This window comes from Corvus kubaryi, unplaced genomic scaffold, assembly GCF_017639235.1.
Source record: "Corvus kubaryi isolate FWS band 111438036 unplaced genomic scaffold, C.kubaryi_AGA036_p1.0 37256, whole genome shotgun sequence".
Classification (NCBI taxonomy): domain Eukaryota; kingdom Metazoa; phylum Chordata; class Aves; order Passeriformes; family Corvidae; genus Corvus; species Corvus kubaryi.
The window spans coordinates 3,862,410-3,869,952 of NW_024581076.1; the positions used below are offsets into that span (position 1 = coordinate 3,862,410).

General features: G+C 40.2%; 1 long non-coding RNA gene across 1 annotated transcript in view; it reads left to right on the forward strand.

Annotated features, from left to right (window-relative positions):
• LOC121662551 overlaps window positions 1–7,237 on the forward strand; it is a 12,749-nt gene extending 5,512 nt beyond the window's left edge. The window contains exons 4-5 of the long non-coding RNA XR_006015321.1: window positions 2,600–2,713; window positions 5,866–7,237. This is a non-coding gene — a long non-coding RNA (uncharacterized LOC121662551). The remainder of the gene's footprint in view (window positions 1–2,599; window positions 2,714–5,865) is intronic.
• The last annotated feature ends 306 nt before the right edge of the window (window positions 7,238–7,543 follow it).

Sequence of the window (7,543 nt, forward strand, 5' to 3'; positions counted from 1 at the left end):
GGGACTCCTGGTTTGATATATGCGTGTTGCAGGATCCCCACTGCAACACCTTTGCTCCCAGGGAAGGAGGAGGGCCTCTGTTCTTAGAGATGAAATGCTCCCAGAGATGGGTGAAGAGAACTTTTGTTTCTGAACGGCTCAACCTTAAAATGGTGCCCCATTGGCTCAAGATTGTACCCTCGAAAGCAGTTGTGGGAAAAGCTGCAAGTCGTGGGAGGGGGACTCTCACATGATGCGAGCAGAGAACCAACCCGGGCGGCTGTCTCGTTGTGATAATTTCTCCATAGCATGAGCAAGAAGAGACTCCTCTTCCTAAATGAACTGAACAAGGCTATTACGGAAGTGGTAAACAGACTGAACATCTCAAGAGTTGTCTTTTTACATTGTCAGTGGGAGAAGGGAGAAAGGTGGGGGGAGGAGAAGTGTTCTGAAGGTGTGGTATGTTTTTTTTCTCTTTTCTTTTCCCTTATTTTAGGTCTATTAATAAACTTCTTTATATTCTTTCAAGTTTTGTGCCTGCTTTGCTTTTCTCCTAATTCTTATCTCACAGAAGGTAAACAGTAATGAGTATTTTGGACCAAACCACTACACTAAATTGGTGTTTCTGCCCGATTTCAAACCAAACCCGCTACACCATGCTTGAAAGTGTTTTGTAGCATTTTCATAGAGATTGTAGATAGAGACTTAAGAGTATGATACTGTTTTAAAGTTCTTTTATACTGAGGGTATAGCTCTGAACACATCCCAGTACTAAGAGGAAGCAGGACTGAGTAGTTCTAAAGCAGGTGTACATGGACAGTTTTAAGAAAATCATATGTTAAGAAACAGCTAGTTTAATACAACAGTTCCTGCAGCTCCCACATTATCAACACACAGGCACAGACATTTTTCTTTCAACTGAGAAGGCACCACAAATTGGTCTTAAAGCTTTCAGGAAGAAAAATGGTAAAAATAGCTAATTTACCTGATTTATGTGAGCCATTAACCATGTACTGCTATGTTCTGGTTCAACTTGGGTTGTAAATTTCACATGACAAAGAAGACAATTAAGGAAAAAACAGGTAAGAAAAAGAACAAATCGTTATTTTACTAATTTCTGCTTAGCAAAGATTTTACCACCACCTTTTCTTCCAAGGCATCTCAAATTGTTACCTGGATGTGTATATCTACGTATCTCTTTCTTCAGCTGACAGAATCAAGATTGACGGGCACTCAAGGGATTTTAAGTTTCCTTCTTATGAGGCAAAATACCCTTCCCTGGTTTATCTACCTATTTTTGTACCAGATCAGCCTGACTTACATAAAGTCAAGCTAGTTTCTTTTTATAATTTAAAACAAAATGCTCTGTTTTCTTCCCGTTTCTTGATTGCTGGTCCTTCAATAATCAGATGCTATTATGCTGTGTCTTTGGGAAGGCAACATGTATCTTTTGTAGTGCTCTCTAAGAAAGAGTAAGCAAGACTGGGGGAAAAAATACCTGTCATACATTCAGCTTGTGCAATTAAACAGAACAGGCATTTCAGCTCCACAATGTGAGTGGGGTCCTCCAATGACAACGGGGTTTAGGGTACTCAACTGATGCAATGGTGCTGTGCTGTTGCCTTCTGAGACCTCATGAGAAGTGCCAACACCTGCAAGAAGAGCAGATAGACAAGGCCTGCAGCAATTTGTTTATTCTGGATGGGTGAATTCTGGACGTCTAGCTGGATGAAACAGTGGTGAATGCAACAAACATTCACCACAACAACGTTTGGTCTTTCTCTGCCCAATCAACAGGAATGTTTACAAGACTCCAGTTCCAGATGTAGCAGCTCATCCCTGTGGTATGGAAAGCTTTTCTGACTCTTTCCAGACCCCACAAGCACCACGCATGGAGAGGGAACACCAAGCAGGCCTAGTCTGTGTCTACTGTCTGTTCTGTCTCCCTTCTGTCTCCCTCCTCTCCTCCTCCTCCATTTTTTTTTCTGAAAAAGCCAAGACTGGGAGTTTATAAATGCCTGAACTTTGTAAGCATGCCTGGGTCTCAAGTGAGGTTTGACACTTGCCTAAACCCAAAGTTCTATAGCAGAGAATGCTCTCACCTTGCTCCTTTTCTTTCCATCAAAACCAAGTTCATACTTGCGTTTGTCAGTGTGGCTTGCTTGGATCTCTAAATTAGAGTTGTGGTCCAGAAATTTAAATGAGGCAGTAGTGTACCAACTTAATTTTTGGGCAGAAGTATCATTGCTAGTCCTCATTCACTTCTTAGGCAGATAATCCTTAATACCTCACAAGGAAACCTGATTAAGAGCATATTTTTCTTGCTCATTATTCTTACAGACTTTTTATTATGTATTTTATTCTATGAACATTCAGTGAGAGAGCAAATGAGAGATGGTAGCAAACTTTCCAGCAACCCTGATGAGAGAAAGACTTTCACTGTAATAACATGCCTGCAATGGTTACTGAACCCTTCAAGTCAGGCCCAGGAGGAGAGTATACAGAATAGAACCTGGGACAAGAGAATAAAATTATTTCTGAACAAGGTGGACCATCAAGATATATGTTTCTTTTTATATGCTATTTACTTACAATTTTTCCCTTTGTCTTATTCTTCCAGAATTCTGAAAGAAATTTCTCTGCAGGCACCAAGCCTTTTCTCCACAGACCTTCCCTTCAGCTGTGAATTCTTATTGAATCATGGTACATGTGAAGTGATAAGAGAGAACAGAAGGTATGACATTCTTTTCCAAGAGAAGCTTTAAAGGATGATAAATATTTGCCTAAGCAGAGTATTCAAGCCATATGCAAATTTGCATAATGGCACTCCAGGTGATGTGACGCATGGTAATTACTTGCAACCTGATAAAACAGAAATTCAGGAGCATGCTGCTGAATGCAAACATTCATTTGTGAAAAACAACACTACCTTGTCACTCCTTAATAAGGGTATCATGAAGAAAAGACATGTCTTCAGGGAAATGCACAGGGGACATGTCTAGCTGGACATGAAGGACATCTCCTTGCCTCCCTCCAGGAGTGTGATCACTGTATGCTCACTTCCTGAACATACCCATACCTTTCAGCTTTTCAACTTGCATCGATTCCTTAAAAGCTGAAAGGTTCTCATCATCTCCCAGAACTACACATATTGGCCTGACTTTTCCAGCTCCCCCAGTAACATGGTTTGTGCTGTAATCACTCTCAATTAACAGCACTCGCATCATCAAGGCGAAGAAGAACACATCGGACTTACTTGCCTGTGGGCAATTAAATCGAACAAACAGACCCTTGATGCTTGAGGCATGACAGAAGAAGGTCAATAGTTCAGAGCAGATAAATAGTGGATTGTAGCAGTGCATAAACGTATAATTAAATTTCCATTTACCATGTATATAAAGTCCAGAATAGAGCCATGTGTCAGATTGAATGTGATGAGATTTTGCCAATGGCTTTGCCTGGGCCAGAATTTCACTCTGGGACACATTTTTATCTACTGGGAAACTTTTTTTCTTAGTCCATCTGAGTGAAGCAGGGAAGTATTCAAAATGGGTAACACAATTTTCTTCACTTTTAGGTTTCCTTACCAGGGAGAAATACATCAGGATAGCAGTAAAAGGAGTCCTGCAAGTAGTTTTCATGTCCTCAACATGGTGGCTCCATGGTTGTCCACAACGGGCTGTGCCTGAAGGAACAGCTGCATGAGATAGAGAGTCTGCTGAGCACTGAAGGAGAGCTCCTGGCCAGGACAAGCAACCACACTGTGTGCTTCAAAGTGAGCAGGTCCAAGAAGGTCAAGCAAGGCCTGGTCCCTTTTTTTTCCCCTTTTCATCACTTAAAAGCATAAAATACTGCACAAGTTCTCTGTGCTTAAACACTACAGGGCATTGTCTAATGCACTGATGCAGCTACTGGAATTTGGATAAGGGAAGCCATACTATACCTGCATAGGGAAGGTATAGGTAACAGTGTGTTGCTGTCAGAGCCTTAAGTCCCTTTCTCCACAGTGTGCTCTGTGCATCCTCTTTGTAATACGGCTTTTAAGTGGGATTAATGGATTCCTCAGACCTACCACACAATACGAATTTCTGAGCATTCATTTCATATCCGTCAAGGAGGAACACAGCTAGAGCAATATTAACATTGCTAATATGAAAATATTATGTAAAACCACAGATGATGTTACCTGGCCTTAACTGTGGGAAATGAACTAAGGTTTTTGCTGATGTGGACAGCCAGAAGCTGATGGACTGCACAGCTTTTAAAGCTTCAGTGAAAACAGAGAAGGAGCCATCAGAAAAGGAAGTAGCAAAGTGAGTAACTTGGGGGAAATTATCATGCTAGAGAAAATAGCCTGAAATTCAAATAGTTGCTAGGAATGATTATATTGGGTAAAATATGTATGTAAATGATGAGTAATATAAATATTTTTATTACTATCATGTAAGGAGGTCTGACAGTCATTACTTGAATGTACCTAACAATTTCTATTTTAAAAATATCTATAAAAAATTTCATGAGAAGCTTTCATAACCAATTTTTTTTTAAATGAACAGCAGACATAAGACAGAGAATGTGATGGGGGCCAAGGAGGTGCTTTTGTCATTTACTGTTTGAATTTTGGTTGTACAGATCCATTTCCTTTCTTTTTCTCTGCATTATTTTTTTGTCCCAGGGTTAGAAGAACTCCTTCTTGCATTGTTCTAAACACAGTAAGCACAGAACTCCTTTTGAAACTCCCTTAAAAATTAAGTCAAAATTAAATTCATCAAGTCAGAGTTGTAGTTATGTGGGGTTTGGCAGAAGACAACATGTTCTGGGAAGTAGGATCTTGTAGCCATTCTTTGACTTCTTTGAAAATAACAGCATTTTTGGCACACTTAAATTTTGCCTAGGAGACAGCAGGACATTTGATGTCCAGGTATGATACCAGTTTCTCTAGGTATTAGGTTGTGCAACCTGAGTAGCCAGAACCTATCACATCTTCCTTTCCTAGCTTCAACAGCCATCATTTTATTGAAAAGGAATTTGATACTTCTCTCTTAGTGTTGCTTTCTCAAATTTATATTGGTACTCTCTCTGTCTTAGATTTTTCTTCCTTGTTTTGCCTTTATATTGGATGGGAAGAATATATCTGTTCAATAAAGGGCTTCCTAGTATGATGCCCACTGGGAGTTTTATCCATCTAACCACATCAGCTAGTGGATGTCACTAAATCCACTACAGAACTGCACTGTCTTCTGTGTGAGACCAGCAAAGAATTAATCTCAAGCTGTGGTTGAAATACATATTTATTCTTTTCATTCGATAGGAACCTAAACAAATATTTAAGATGGTTAAATTGATTAAAAAATGTCAGAAAGTGTCAGGATAAAACTTAACATCAGCCAGAGATAGCTGCAAAAGGGAAATAATGGGAAATACCATCACTTTGCTATCAGTGACTCACTGTTGTGCTTCGAGAAAAGGTCTACAGATAAGAGCCTGATATTGGAACTGACAGAACAGATCCCCCTGATCTTTCTTCTTCCTGTTTTCATGCAGCTATGTGCTACGTAAATTCTGACTGAGAAGCAGAAATAATTTTTTAAAATTTTTAATAACATGGTCCTCACTAAAATCAGAGATTTTCAAACACAAATTGTTTGATCTCCTTTAAATTTTAACCATATGACTTGCCTACTCCTTTAACTACCTGCCGTGCAATTACCCAGGTGGCTCCTCCTGAGTATGCTATTTCCTGCTGATGCAGTAATTGATGGATAACAGGAAGTGTCTGAAAGTGGATGTTAAATTTTATTCACTGTAGGAATAGATTCCATTGCCACCACTGTTGCTATATTTACTTAAACCAGTAATCATTGTTGCCATTTTATGTGCCCTCAGGAATTGGATGCTGCTGTGCTTTCCCAGCATGTCTCTTTTTCCAAAGACATAACACATGGAAGGGACAATGGATCGAGGCAATTGCACAAAGAGAGGACTTCAAGGTTTGCCCACTGTTCACATAACGTGAGCCATGACTAGACTGGTCAAGCACAAACATGTACACTTTGAAAAGGAAGAAAAGACCAGCAAGCCTTTGAAATGGAATGAATTAGTACTGACCTCTGCTTTCAAACTGAGAGCGCCTCTGGCTGGCAGGATGGCACACTGGTTGCCAAACCTGCCACTGTCTTTTGCTCTCGATGTTGGTTTTACGAGTTTCTTTCTCAAGTCTTACAGTTTTGGCAATTCTGACCAATAGAAACAAAAATTTCTATATCTGGACATTTTGGGTGGGGAGGGGTCAAGGACCTGACCATGGATCTTGGATAAGTCTTTTTGGAAGGGAATGACTGAGCAAGGGAGAAATTAAGGACTATTTTTCCTATCATTCTTACTCAAGTCGCTGTAAATCTCTGCCTTGGAAACCACGTGGGAACTGGGATATGTGTGTGGGGTTGATTTCTCAGTTATGGACAACCTTATCAGTGTGTTAACCACAAGGCTATCAAAAGCATAATTTGCTTCTGCATATGCCAGTGTAAGCTAATCAGAGAAGGATGGCAAGTATAATCAGGGCTTTAAAATAGCATGGCTATAAAAAGAGATAGAATTGACAAGTAGCTTCTAGTTTGGAATAGAGATGACTATTGTAGATATATAAAAATATAAATGGCATAAAAAGAACAAGAAGTGATTGGGATTTGAGTGAAAACATACTCAGGAATGAAAGAAGACTTCCCTCTCCACTGCCTTAAAGCATAAAGGAACAGCAGAAACCTCTTGCTCTGAAAAGTCTCCAAACTGAAGTGGGAGGACACACCAGGGGAAGGATAACTTGTTATTTGTCATGATTTTATATTCCTGTTGTGCCTACTTACTGGCCTTTCACAGGCATGGTGCCAGGCTGGGTAGCCCTCTTGGTATGGCCCTGGCTATGATTTAAGAGACAGTACCTTTTTATAGCATTCTTGCAAGTACAAGTAATGTTAGATATAACTAGGCCAATCTTTCCCATATTCTTTCATGTACTGTTGGGATTTCAAACACAGATGTACACCCACACACAGACACACACACAGATGCACACACTTTTAGAGCGTATTGTGTAGTACTCCTGCCTCATACACTTCATAGGTATCACACTGTACAGCTGCCACAATATTCATGTTTCTGCTCAAACTGATGCCTTAGGTTGTAACTTTTATATTTTTCAAATCCTGTACTGCCTAGTGTGTAACTCTGAAGTTTCTTGTAGCCTGTTAACTTCTGCTCTCTCGTGCTAGGCAGACATAACAAAGCCTCCCCAGGCCTGCTCTCCAAGGACACCCAGACCATCCTAGGCCCAAGAAGTATAAACCAAAAGCCTTTGTGGGGGGGGCAAGCGGAGGGGAATTACATCATTAAACTGAAGCTTTAATTGGAGAATTAACCCTGATATGCAAATGAACCAAACCTATAAAAGTGTGAAGAACTCGTGACCTGTCATCCATCTTGAGGTCCATCTTGGCAGTAGCCTCTGGCTCCCCAGAGTGTACCTTTGAAGGCCTTTCAAATAAATAACTACCTTATTACCTTA